The 13,445-nt window shown below is 36.8% G+C and overlaps 1 long non-coding RNA gene across 1 annotated transcript; it reads left to right on the forward strand.

Moving 5' to 3' along the window:
• Positions 1-3,388: 3,388 nt before the first annotated feature.
• LOC116177471 lies at positions 3,389-5,214 on the forward strand. Its single transcript, XR_004146679.1, has 2 exons — positions 3,389-5,082; positions 5,130-5,214. It is a non-coding gene; the product is annotated as an uncharacterized LOC116177471 (long non-coding RNA).
• Positions 5,215-13,445: the final 8,231 nt, after the last annotated feature.

Raw genomic sequence — 13,445 nt, forward strand, 5'->3', positions numbered from 1 at the left:
TGATGGGAACATGAATCGAATTTCAGAGCTAAGAAGATTGAGCGAAATGTGAAGAGAATTTGGGGAAATCTTCAGAAGAACTAGAACGGAACTTGAGAAGAATTTTTAAGGGCTTGGGGGGAAATTGGAGAAGCATATGAGAAGAGAACGTACGTCAAGAAAGTGAAACAAGTGATATCTAGTTAAAAGAAAAGTAAGTATTTCCAAACCTTTTAAATATCCAAGAACGTCGTTTTAAAATGTGACCTCTATGTGTGAGGAAATAGTGAATCTAATTGAAATCTGAAATGGTGGACGGAGCATCGTCGTTTTCGGGTTCACAATCCAAGTTTTCAAATTTTGCCACCTCCAAAGTTTGTTTGCGGAAGTGAAACTGTTCTTATACGTCAATCATGTAAAACCCTTTCCATTCTCAAGTTGCAATAATAGTTCAATTAATCAAACGAGAACACGTTGTGCAATTATAATTGAGCAAATATAAAATATCATGACCATGAACCACTGAAACAGATTTTATATCGTATAGGTAATAATGTAGGAAATTATTACGTATGATAGCGTACAGTGTCGTACCAAGTAACGTGACTACATATAAACACATCACCCGAAAGAATTGAGGTCCAGGTCTAAAGCCCTGCGAGACCCCCCTTCGCGTTAAATAAAAGTTATCTGATCGGAAGGTGCTGGACGTTTCAGACAGTAATGAGATTGTAATTAAAGTAAAAGTATGCCAACGCCATAATTAAGTGTTAACGACATAATAGTGCACTAATAGCAGCTAGTTTAGTTAAAAATGTTTATTAAAAAAAAACGGAATTTCTGGTATAGGAGGCGGCGTTCCGCGTTCCACTATATTAATTACATAAGTGTTTGTTTTACGGTCTATTGATACGACCCGCCCATTTTTTCGCATTAAAAATAGTCTCCCGTATTCAGGTGGAAAAAGGTCTTTATTCTCAAAATGCGGAAATTCTGGCAAGACGCACAAAAGAGCGGTGAGCGAGTCGTTTCGCGTGGGTATAAGGAGACTTTTTTTGAGTTAATTTATATCCTTATTAAAATCCGAAAATAAGTTTCCTGTTTTTTTTTTCTGTTTACAACCGCCGATTCCGCATCCTAAACGGATTATTTTTCAACCACAGCTTTATCTCCCGGTCTAGGAGGCGATGATGGTCTTCTGAAGTGGAAACCTACCAAATTCACCACCGAAAACAAATAGCGATAACAGGATGGTGTGGTGTTATCAGTCAAAGTGAAGTATCTAATCGCAAGATAAACATCTCAAATTGTGTACCTAACGAAAATACGAAAGCAAATAGGTACATTGTACTCGAAATATTTTCTATGGGAGCCTTTTATTTATATAACCTGGGCGTCGCGGGAACAACGAATTTTACAAATTTATTTTCGTCCATCTTTGACAGAAATATTCTAATTCTGGTGGGGCTCGAAATTCCTAAATTCTTCGTAAACGCACAAAACTATTTTGCATATTCAACGATTTTAAATTTCTAAAAATATAAAGCGTTTGTTGTGACGCCATAAACGAAGGCGCGAATTAACAAAATATATAAACGCATCGCTTAGCCTATTTCTAACAATAGATTTTTCGGAGGGCAATGCCGTTTGTAGGTAAATTATATGCAGGCCGAAAATTTTGGAAGGGTTATGTCCAGGCCCAGGCAACTTGTTCACCTGTTGACTGTAGGTCATTGTGGGTTGCTAAAGTTTATTGAGAGAGGTGGTGGCTATTGTATTATTTGATGTGTGTGAGGGTAGGTAGATAGGTAAATTTGTAGGGCCGTGATTGTCGATTTTTTTTTATAGGCGTGTTGTTTTGGGGGTGAATCGGATATTTTGTTAGAACCCCGCTTTTCAGGAACTGGTTCCATCCCCTTCAACAAGAACAAACTAAGGCTGACCCTTTTGGTAATTGGTATGAACACCACATTTACCGCCTGCCACCTCTGGGTATGCAAGCTAAACAGAAGCTGGCTGTGTAGAGCTTAAATATAATTTACAGTATGTGCCCAACAACCCTTTGGAAGAGTGCTGGAAATATACCGTCTCCACCAGGAGCTCTAAAGGGTTCGAACCCCACGTCGTCGAAGTAACGGGGATCGATTTCTCGTATTTGTCCTTTCCTGAAAAATTTTGGTCCTTCCTGTTCGTGTTCGCTATTAGTTAGATTGAATCAAGGGTTGGATTGATATACTCAATTAGCAATTCACCCCTCTTGTTTGTGTCTGTGCTGCCTTGTTGCCACATTACTTTATTACTAAGTTTTTCTTCTTTAAAAAAATACATAGCCAGCTAAACTACTGGTACACAGCTCACAGACTTTACGCTCTTTCAAAATAAATCGGTAGAGCCTCGTTTACAATTAATTCCAGCTATTTAAAAGAAAACCCACTTCCACTAATATATTCCCGACGATTCTCGAAATTCCATCAACGTCACCCGAACTGATAACCACCTGTGTTGCTTATCTCGCACGTGGCATTGTTTATCGCCAGACCAATTAATTCTTGTCCGATAATATCTTTTTTTTAGTTTTCACCAACTTTTTGGACATTTCAGACCGCTGTGCTCCGTTTAAAGTGTAAATTTAAGTCCAATTAAAGAAGTGACGTTTACGAAGGGGTGAGTCAGAGTGTTGTGTTTATCGACCAGTTATCGTTTATGCGATACTTTTCCTTAAGATCTTCAAATATTAGTAAAAGGCAGTTTTCCCACCATAAACGCCCAATATGACATCTGAAATTACAATGAATGTCGTCTAAATCGAAATGTAAGTGTTGGTTTTTGTCTTTGTGAGTTATTTAATGAAAATAGCAGTTGCGACCCGATATTTTGTATTACTAACACTTCAATGTAATTAAGATATCTTTAATTAATTGTTTCAATCGATCGCTTGTTGTCTGCTATTGGTACTTTGAGCCCGAGTGCCTACTTTTCTTTCAGCTTGATTTATTGCCTTGGTCGAGTAAACTTTGTTTTATCTGTAAATGATGTATTGTGTGTTTAATAGAGCCCAAGTTACGACCTAGATAAGAGTTCTCATGGTAAATTTTCCTGTTCAAATTGTTAGAAATTAATCCATTGGAATGTGACTTCAATTTTCGACCAGGGCAATGGGAATACTATAAAAAAGTGTGCCCTTATGCGACTTATTGCCAGTGCGGACATATGAATTTAGATTTTAGTCTTGGGGCGTAGAATCCAAGACAATTCGTACTTTTTCGATTAGACTTCTCATTCAAAAGTTATAGACTAGAAACCAATTTCGAAAGAAAATTCAAAGGGCTGTAACTTTTGAACTAGTAGCCCAATCTAGGAACTGTTTGAAATTATGGATTGTACAGGCCACATTCTATAAGAAAATCTTTTCTCCCGGCCGATCTGAGACAATTTTTTTATCGGGGCTCAAAAAAAGGCAGTGTACAACCTTCCTTTTTTTACCAAAAATCGACTGCACCAAATCTTATCCGTATAATTAATGGGAAAACGATCATTCACAGGATCAACCCCCCCCACATAGGTACAAGGTGGGTACCGGGAGGTGATGGCTACCTAAAAAATTGGTATTCATTTAGCGCTTGTCATTGAGGATTCAATTAGCTTTCGAAGTGTAAGTAAATTAATTCCACACCTGCACTCGAAAAGGGTTCATTGCAAGATGGAGTCGGTCTCTAGTGCTACCTAAAAAATTCGTATTCATTTAGAGGGCTAAATTATCCCTTGCGGTGTAAGTAAATTAAATTAAAAACCTGCAATCTAATAGGGTTGCTTTTCAAAGATTGCAGTGGGTCTCTAGTCATTGCTAGTCATTGAATGCCTGTCCTTGAGGGTTAAATTAGCTCTGGAGGTGTATGTAAATTAATTTAACCCGTGCACTCGAAAAGGGCTTATGTTCCATCGTTTTTTTTTTGAAGATTGGGGTTGGTTTCTAGTGCTACCTAAATTGGGATCCATTCAATCACTTGTAACGGGTGGCCGCTTTTTCGTTTCAAAAATTGAGTTTTGAAATTATATTTTGATGAATATAGGAAAATTTACACATATACCGCTTAATAGCGAACGTGCACGGAAGTATGGAAATAAAAGCGATAACAACGTTTGCATTTTCGAAATTGTAAGGGGGTTTTCGGCAGATGTGATTAGACTTTCAAAGGGTTAGCTTTTATTTTCGCAAAATTGCGATTATTTCGTAGCTAATTTCGCGAGAGGTTAGGTGCGTGAAAGCAGAGAATTTAAATTAATCTCAACACAGCGGAACATTGGCATTTTATTTCTGTGCGATCTCGAGTTTTAGTTTCGAGAATTTGTAGTCGGTTTGCTGGGATTCGCGATTCATACGAACTGTCAAATTTGGCATTCAGCCATTCAGAGAACGTTACCGGGGCAGTGTAGAAAGTAGTGATCTCTATTTACATTTTTCTAATGGAAGCGGCATTTTCCAAGGAGAGATCAGAGAATATTACCCACGTAAATAACTGTAAGTAGTTTTTGATTTGTATAAAGCAGGAATTTGCATAAGTAATTTTTTTCGAAGTAATTTTAATATTCCTAAAGGAATCGACCCGTATAACTTATTTGCATGAAACAATTTTGGTTATTGTGCTTTATTGATCGGAAATGTTATATTTAATTTGAGTGATCACGATACATTTTTGTTGTGTTTATTTTCATCGCTGATTTGAGGTGACTGACTTTCGACGGATCGGTCGCGCCATAACGGATCTTCACGGACCACTTCGAGATGCACTCTTCCCACGAAGTGTTGGCACATGCTGGCTCGGCTTTAGAGTTCAATCAAACCAGAGCACGTTTTCAGAGGAGATCAAGGACAAACTTCGAAGAATACAAGATGTCGTCGCACAACCATCAATAATGAGCGTGTCTGTTAAAACGCAGAATGCCATTTTCGTAGAACTGATTTGTACAACGCTGCCAAAGCTGAATTATCTCCCTTGTCGTTAAATCAACCAACAATCTTCGTTATCGCTACCACAAAAAAGCCACCAACGCCAGCCATCATCGTCTTCGTTTGTTTATTGAACCTACTTCGAACATTAACAGGTAAGTCATTTCACTCATGTTCTTTTCGTAATTATTCCAATTTCTAGTGCATGTGTCGTATCGATCATCAAACTAACAATTAGAATCAAATACTATATTTGTATTTTTAAGCAATAAACACGTTAACCATTAGTGTTGATATTCTTTCAAAGTCGCTCATATAGAAAAGCATAGTACGCAATTACATTCATACAATCCAAAAAATACCTATTTAAGCTTCATTTGTACACACAACAGTAGCTGATTTGTGATCCTGATACAACCAGAGATTTATCAGGATAACATAAACGCAAGAATCTTGTGTTACCTACTGTTTTTAAAATGAAATTTGCATTAAAAGGAAATGCTCGTCATTCTGTAATGCTGGTACTACTTTATTTGCAAAATTACCTTCGCAACATTGTACCTGAAATGGTGTTGGGGTAATAAATTTAAACTCTATTTGCCTTTATGTGATCGTGATGCAACAAGAAAGTTATGGCGATGGCAACTATGGAACAATAAACAATGTAAAATAATTCTGTGGTGCAGTCTGCAGAACTGTTTGATTATGTTAAAAACTGATCCCAGTTCCTTTCCTAGATAGAAGGGTCGATCTACTTGTACTTGAATCTTCCGACACCTACGCATAGAGGTATTGGAAGCAGAATAAGTATAGAAATTAATTGCGAAAGTAACTACATATAAATAATAAAAGTTTGTTTATTCAATCTCTAAAGATTACATTAGAGGAAAGTGCTGTAATTTCGTGGGTTTTAAAATAAACGGCTCTGTTTAGTAAACATTAACATTGTTAAATGTATCCGAAAATCGTCTGCTTTTAGTCGGCTTTTGGTATAACCTATCAATTTATAATCGACCCCAAAAGCCGCTTTGTTTATATGGCTTTGACTATAAAATTCCCTAAGATTTTCGGAGCGCACCTCAAAAATAAACGAGTCGAAATGCTTCGGCATAATTGTGAACTTTTGCGATTTTGTTGGGACTAGAATGGGTTCCCATGACACGATCTATTCTAATGGTACAATCTCACACGCATTTATTCAAATGATTAAGTAATTTTACGTGTAAAAGAGACGATTTATTTGAGCCAAAAAGTTGCACTATTGTATGAGCGTGCATTACTAATAACTGTCATTCACAGGTTTTCCCATTTATTTTTGAATTTTATGTATAAATAAACGTGCGCTAAGATACGTACGCAAGAAAAAAAAATAACATAATGTAGGATTCGGTGATTCACGGATTCATAATGGTACACAAATAAAGCGACGATTACTAATCGTGTGTTTTGGGCAATGGCCACCGTGAATTTTTTTGAGAGAGGTTTCTGTTTTGTTTGGTCACCCAAACAAAGCAAGTTGATGGGTGTTGGAACACCTGCGTTACTCCAGAGATCCACAAATACCAAATGTGGTGGAGATCCCTCATGTTTAGGAGTCCGCAATCTTGTGGTATGAACACCTGTTCGCTTCATTCCTCCAGATATGCATTTTGAAGCTCTTGAGTCACTGTTGGGCACTTGATATTCCTTATTTCAGCGCAAGACTCAATGACGACCATGACAGCAGAGTACGAAAATTAGGTTTCGAGGATCAAGTAGTGTATTTGGAGGCTTTCTCAATGAAACAGGTGCATACATGACGATTTTGTTCATGTTATACCTAGCATGTGATAATTATACTGGTGAGATCTCATTCCCCACATGGATGAGCACAAAACTAGATGTGTTTTACTTTGAAAAATATAATATAAGCCTCACTCGAAAATTCATGAAACTTTCACTAGCTTTACCATGTGTACCAAATTGGACTCGCTCCTTTAGCAAAATTGCCGGTATGAATATAACATTTTCATGGGCGATATTAAGAGTAAGAAGATACGAAGAATCGCATACGATTTTCAGTAGGGGAATTTTTTTGCCACTCGGCTCGTATTGGGAAACCAGACTTTTGATCCGGCTCATATTCAATAGCTATGATCCTTGAACTCGTAGAAATCGATTGGCGAAGGTATGACATCTTTGTCTCTTTTCGTTCTCGAGTTAGACGGGGAACAGACAGACGGACAAAACCATCGCATAAGGGGATTTTTTCTTTCGAAAAATTCCCTTAAAAACGAATTGAATTCACTTCCGGTTTATGCCTAAATAGGGCAATCGGGTACTTGATATTCTCTTGTTTCGGTGCAAGACTCAATGACGACCATGACAGAAGAGTACAAAGGGGAACAGACGGACGGACAAAACCATCACATAAGGGGAATTTTTCGAAACGAATTGAATTCACTTCCGGTTTATGCCTATATGTATATTTTTTGGAGATTGCCCACCCTTAAAAAATATACATATAGGCATAAACCGGAAGTGAATTCAATTATATATGTATATACAGGGTGGTGACTTGCGTCACGCATCATAGGGATTTCAATGTAAAATTTATAACATGCCATTATTGGCTCCTCAAATTATTTTAGAGCAAAAGTGTATTAAGGTTTTTTGTAGGAAAAAATTTTTTACGTCAATCAACCGTATTAGTTTTCAATTTTTTACATAATAAAGACGGAAAGTTGGAAAAATAAAACCCGCCTCTTTTTCAATAATCTGTGATGCCATGGAATTTTATAATACAAAAACTACGCCAATATCCGTCATGCCATGGAATGTCTGCTATAAAACAAATCAAATTCTATCAAAAAGTATTGTATTTAGAACAGCGAATTCAACATAAAGAAAGACCAAATTACTAAAAACGGTTTCCTAATATAACAATTTACAATAAATGTTCGAATAAGTCACCATTAACTGCAAGACAGTAACCAAGTCGATCATAAAATCCATTTCAAACTGCTGCTAATTGATAACTGGATATCTTTTTGTTTTAGAAAATTCCATGGCATCGCAGATTATTGAAAAAGATGCGGGTTTTATTTTTCCAATTTTCCGTCTTTATTATATAAAAAATTGAAAACTAATAATTGACGTAAAAAATTTTTTTCTACAAAAAACCTTAATACATTTTTGCTCTAAGATAATTTGGGGAGCCGATAATCGCATGTTATAAATTTTACATTGAAATCCCTATGATGCGTGACGCAAGTCACCACCCTGTATATGTATATTTTTTGGAGATTGCCCACCCTTAAAAAATATACATATTTTGACATTTGGAGATATTACAGACCTGATATATTGTTTTCAGTAATTTATACGAGGTTGGTGGAAAAAATTTTTTAATTTTATTTTTTGCAGTAGTTGGCTATGAATGGATCAGAATCGTTCCTCATTGATTCAAAAATCGATTTGGCCTAATTTTGTCCGATTTTAAACGAAATTACGAAATTATCAAAGTTACTTTATTTTTATTCAGAAGCCCGTTGTACATGTATTTCAAATGACTGGTGATCTGCGGTTGAATAAAAGAGTAAACTAGTTCTATTATATTAGCAAAAATGATTAATTATTAATTATTTTTCTGATCAACCTCGTATACCTACATTATCGAGAACAACGTACCAAGTATAACATTGTCTGTAGGATCCAAAAATGTAATAATATAAGGAGTGTCCCATTTACAACTGTTTGGTCACTAACTTCCTGTTAGGTCGAAAGTGATAGGAAAATACTGTTTAGAGTATTCAAAGGTATTTTTACTCATATACAAATTTTATGACCATATCGCCAAATCTGCCAAGGTTACTGGGGAGAGCCTAGTTCAATTTACACACTGTACAAAGCAAGATCATAGAAACGTAAGGTATTTTCTTCGTTATTTATTACGTTTGCATTTATACCCTTAGTAGTATCAAGATCAATTGAGGTACCAGGAGGCTTAAAATTATTGACTGTCACGTTTTATGTTGTTCTGATACAAATTTAACTAAGACCACAGAAGCACTGGAAAGTCTAATGTTGATTGGTTATATCTTATTATGACATTACGTCAACGATGGTTGTATTGGGATCGGTGGTAGTATCAGGATCACAGAATTGGAGGTGAAGAGTGACCATTAAAAATGATATTTTTCTAGAAATGTATTAGGGTCTCAAAAATACAAGGAAGTGCTCACTATCTCAAGTATGATGTTTTCTTCATACAAATGTATTTTCCAGAAATTGTGGTCGCAGGATCACAGAACCTCTTGAAATTGTAAGCTCCATCTGCTTCCTGTACCAACGTTATGCAACCCCTTCTTCCCCTTTCTTCGGAACGGAGATCATACCTTCTCAAGTCGGAGCTTAGCGAGGTGATCCATGCGGACCTCTTATCATCCACCCAATGATCCAGGACCTGATTTTGGATCTCAATCTCCGGTACCTGAATGACGAAACCATAGCAGGTCCACCGGAGAGTGTGCTGGCAGACCTGATGAAGCTATCCTGCTTAAGAGGCAGGCTGCTATCCAACTTCTCATCAACAGATTGAAAGATGTGAACTGTCACGTGGCTTACCACCTCCTAAAGAACTGCTTACTCGTCCCAAAATTGACTTATCTACTCCTCTATGGAACCACAATGAACTTGTTCTCAATCATAGATCAAGATTTTCATGAACTGTAGCTTTACAGAATTACAATTCACGATCTCTTTTCTCCCAATCCGCAACGGTAGGCTCGGCATAAGAAAAAATGCCCATGTAGCCTTCCCCGCCTTCTTGAGCAACCAGCAAATTAATTGTGGGCTGCATTCTAAACTTTTAACCATCTTGATGAGGATCTTGATTCCTTGGAAGAAAGGTAAACTGCTCATTTGGGATTGCACCAAAACTACTGACTGGTAGGATTTGTCTTAGGATCACAGGCATACGGGGATGTTCTTTATTTTCTCTTATCCAAATTTCACGTTCAATATTATGCCATTGCCATCTTAGAAATGGAAGAACGTATTTTAATCTTGTTTTGATATAAAACCATTTTTCGGGAATTATATTGACGCCATATTGTGTTTTCCTGATACAAAACAAAACAATTTTTCAATAATTGTATTAGGGTCACAAAAATACAAACATTTTCTTATGCCATACTTTCAATAATTATTCTATTAATATCTTGGAAACGCATGCACATATATTTTTTGTTGTTTTCCTGGTACAAAATCATTTTTCAACAATTATATTTAGCGCCACAGGAATACAAAAAATTTGTCACGTATGATCCTAACAGATGCACATTCTCATCCCTTATACTTTTCTGGTACAAATTTATTTTGCCGAAATTGTATTAGGATCACAGGAACGCAAAAATCTTCTCACTTTCAATCATTGTTTTATTTGTGGTGGAACATTGGTAGCTGATGGGAATCACACCACAATTATCAGTAGAATCACACAGCGGAATGTCTTTTTACCCCACGCTGCGAGAAACAATCATCCCGCCACCGATCAGGGCTTTATAAACCATTTCCAAGAATAAATTACAGACTAGGTACCTTCATACCACGATGTTCTCTTAATACGAATTCATCTCCAAAAATTGCGGTACCAAGATCACGGTGACCCGGGCAGCTCCTTAATAGACACCTTCTCAATCCTTATTGTTCTCTGACCCAATTTTATTTTGCAGGAATTGTATTAGCGTCACAGAAACAAGCGGATGTTCTTTGGCATTATATTCTCTTATGCCAATTTCACTACCAGAAAAACCATTGTGCTTTCCTGACTACTATTCAAGAATTTTATTCGGGTCACAGAAGTCACGGAATTTCTCGTGTAGGATTCTTTCTACAACCGATACCTTTGGATGCCTTATTTTTCGGATACCTACCTAAAGCAAAGAAGGTCAAAAAGGAGTGGAGAAACCGAAATAAATGAGTGCAAGAGGCATGAAGTAGAACTCAATGAGGCCTGAACTTTTAAAAGTCCCAAGAGTCATTAATCTTCAGAAACATTTAAGGGTCGAGTTTTAAAAGTATTCATAAGCCTCTATGAGACTTTGGTAGACATCTTTTAGAAACCTTCATCAGCTCAGCCTTGATCACCTTTTAAAATTCGAAAGGGGCTGCTATGAGTCTTCAAGGATCCTACTAAATACTTTAGCCGAACTCTAGATAGATTAGGTGAGTCTAACAGGGTAAGCTTGATCTGGAGGGATAGGGAGCGACGAGCTGGCTCGTGAAGTCAGTGGTGGCGTGAGGAATTGCTCCCTCCGTTCTTCAGGTCAGGATAAAAGATTGGGTGACCAGTCAATTCAAGGCTCAGTGGCAACAAGCAACGGGGCTCAAGACAGTCCAGGACCCTTTGGCAAATCTGGGTCTTCTAAACTTCTAAAACTGAATAGAAACCAGATTAGGTGTCCATACGGAGCCCTTGCACCTGCACATTGCACTTGTGGAGGAGTCCACGTGCAGGTTTTGTGGAGAGGCAGATGAAACTACCGAGCACCTGTCTAGAGACAGACATCAGCTCCTTGACGACAGCTATCTGAAACCGGGGTTAGGCTTTATTGAGAGGAACGGGCTCGGAACCTACTTGCGAAAGAAATGGAGTAGACACAATGGGCCTTTGTTGTGCCTAAGTGCTGCCTGGTTGAGCTTCCCTGTGAATAGATTGATAGAAGGGCTGGGCTTGAAAATTATTCCTTAAAAAGGTGGTTTTTAGTCGTTTCCAAAAATTTTCAAACGCCTTTAAAAACCTTTAAACCCTTTAGTAGACATTTAGTCTGTAAGAATCCTTTATAGTTCAGCCTTGAACACCCTTTAACCTTCTAAAGGGACTGTGATGAGTCTACAAGGACCCTTCGAAATGCTTTACACCATTTAAGAGCTCATAACGGTCTCTAAAAGCTGAGCGTTTAAGACGTTTCATTAGCCTTTAAGCAATTTAAAAAATCTAAGAGAGGTTTTTAGAGACATTACTAGATATTTAGCGTTTAAGAACCTGTTAAACGCCCAGCTTTAAAGTCTTTAAATATATTTAAGAACTTTGCCTTTAACCTTATAGGTTATAGGGGAGGATCTTTAGAACCTTAGAATATAGGAAAGACTTTTAGAACCGTTATAAGCTTATAACATACAGTTAGCCTTTAAAATTAAGCATACATTCAAAAGCCTTTAAAACCCTTAAAGAATCCTCTTTTAAATGCTTTAGAATATTTATGAGCCTTATAGAGTTTAAGAACCTTTAAAGTTCTTTGACAGCGGATCTTTTAAGAGGTTTCGGGAGCCTTTAAAATGTTAAATGATAATAGAGATGGAGATAATAGAGTTTAACAGTCTTTGAAGGGCCAGATTTGAAAAGTTTTTGGGAGATTTCATAAGCCCTTAAACACTCATATAAATGCTTTTAGAGCGTTTACATGGCGTATAAGATTTTTAAGAAGATCTTTAAGGGGTTTTGCAAGGCTTTAAGCAGAGGTGGATGGGAAACCGGCCCGTAAAATATACCTATCGGCCCACTCAGGAGTGGGGAGGAGAGGGGAGGGTTAGTTAAAACACCTTCCCGACGCAATAAAACAGCCTTTCATGAAACAATTTTCAATAATTTAAAAAAATGCATTGCTTAACAAATCACGTAACGCTGAAACAAAATGTATTAGTATATAATTAGTTAATAATCAAATTTAGAATACTCAAAGCTTTTTTCAGAATTTTTTTATGTAGGTAAACAAGCACTCATAGGCATTACCAAGTGCAGGATAGTGAAACGTACATTTAATTACGTGATTTATTTATTCACAATTAATTAACAATAAATTTATAACAGTCTTGAAATGGATTACTTTATAACAGTAATTATATTATTTATCACTCGCATATACACAATTTATAACAACGTGAACTATTCATTACTTCGGCGTTGAAATTGGAACTGACTGAATCGCAATTCGATTTGCTTATATACCAAACGTTCCACATTCTCGAACGCTTCTAGAATGTTCTCTAACAAACACGTAATCTTTTTCGGAAAGATTGCGTCACATCTGCCTTCGTTCTTGATCGCCGATGACTAATCTTTGATGGCGCCTCTATGTCTATCGGGTTTGCTGGAATCTTCGTTACAATATGTTTCTTGATATAAGGCATTATAACAGCACCAGTGTTGACATCTACCACAAACGGTACTTTTAGAGAAATGATCTACATCCTGTTTTTCATCGTTCGGAAGCACTGCGGTGAATTTTTAACAAATCCCAGTTGTTTGCAACATTTAAAATTTCTTCTCGTAATCGTCCAGGTGTGAAAAGATCATTGGTAATATTTTTTCCCAAAGTTTTCCAATAGATCCAAGAGATCTACCTTTAATAGAATCACTGACTTGATTTAAGCGTCTCAACATAGCACTTATCTTCTATTCCTCATTTATATATACTTAGTTATTTCATTTTTTAGCGAATTTTTGCAATTTCTTTTGTAAAAGATAATCTTAAAC

This window comes from Photinus pyralis, unplaced genomic scaffold (assembly GCF_008802855.1).
Source record: "Photinus pyralis isolate 1611_PpyrPB1 unplaced genomic scaffold, Ppyr1.3 Ppyr1.4_LG7, whole genome shotgun sequence".
Taxonomy (NCBI): domain Eukaryota; kingdom Metazoa; phylum Arthropoda; class Insecta; order Coleoptera; family Lampyridae; genus Photinus; species Photinus pyralis.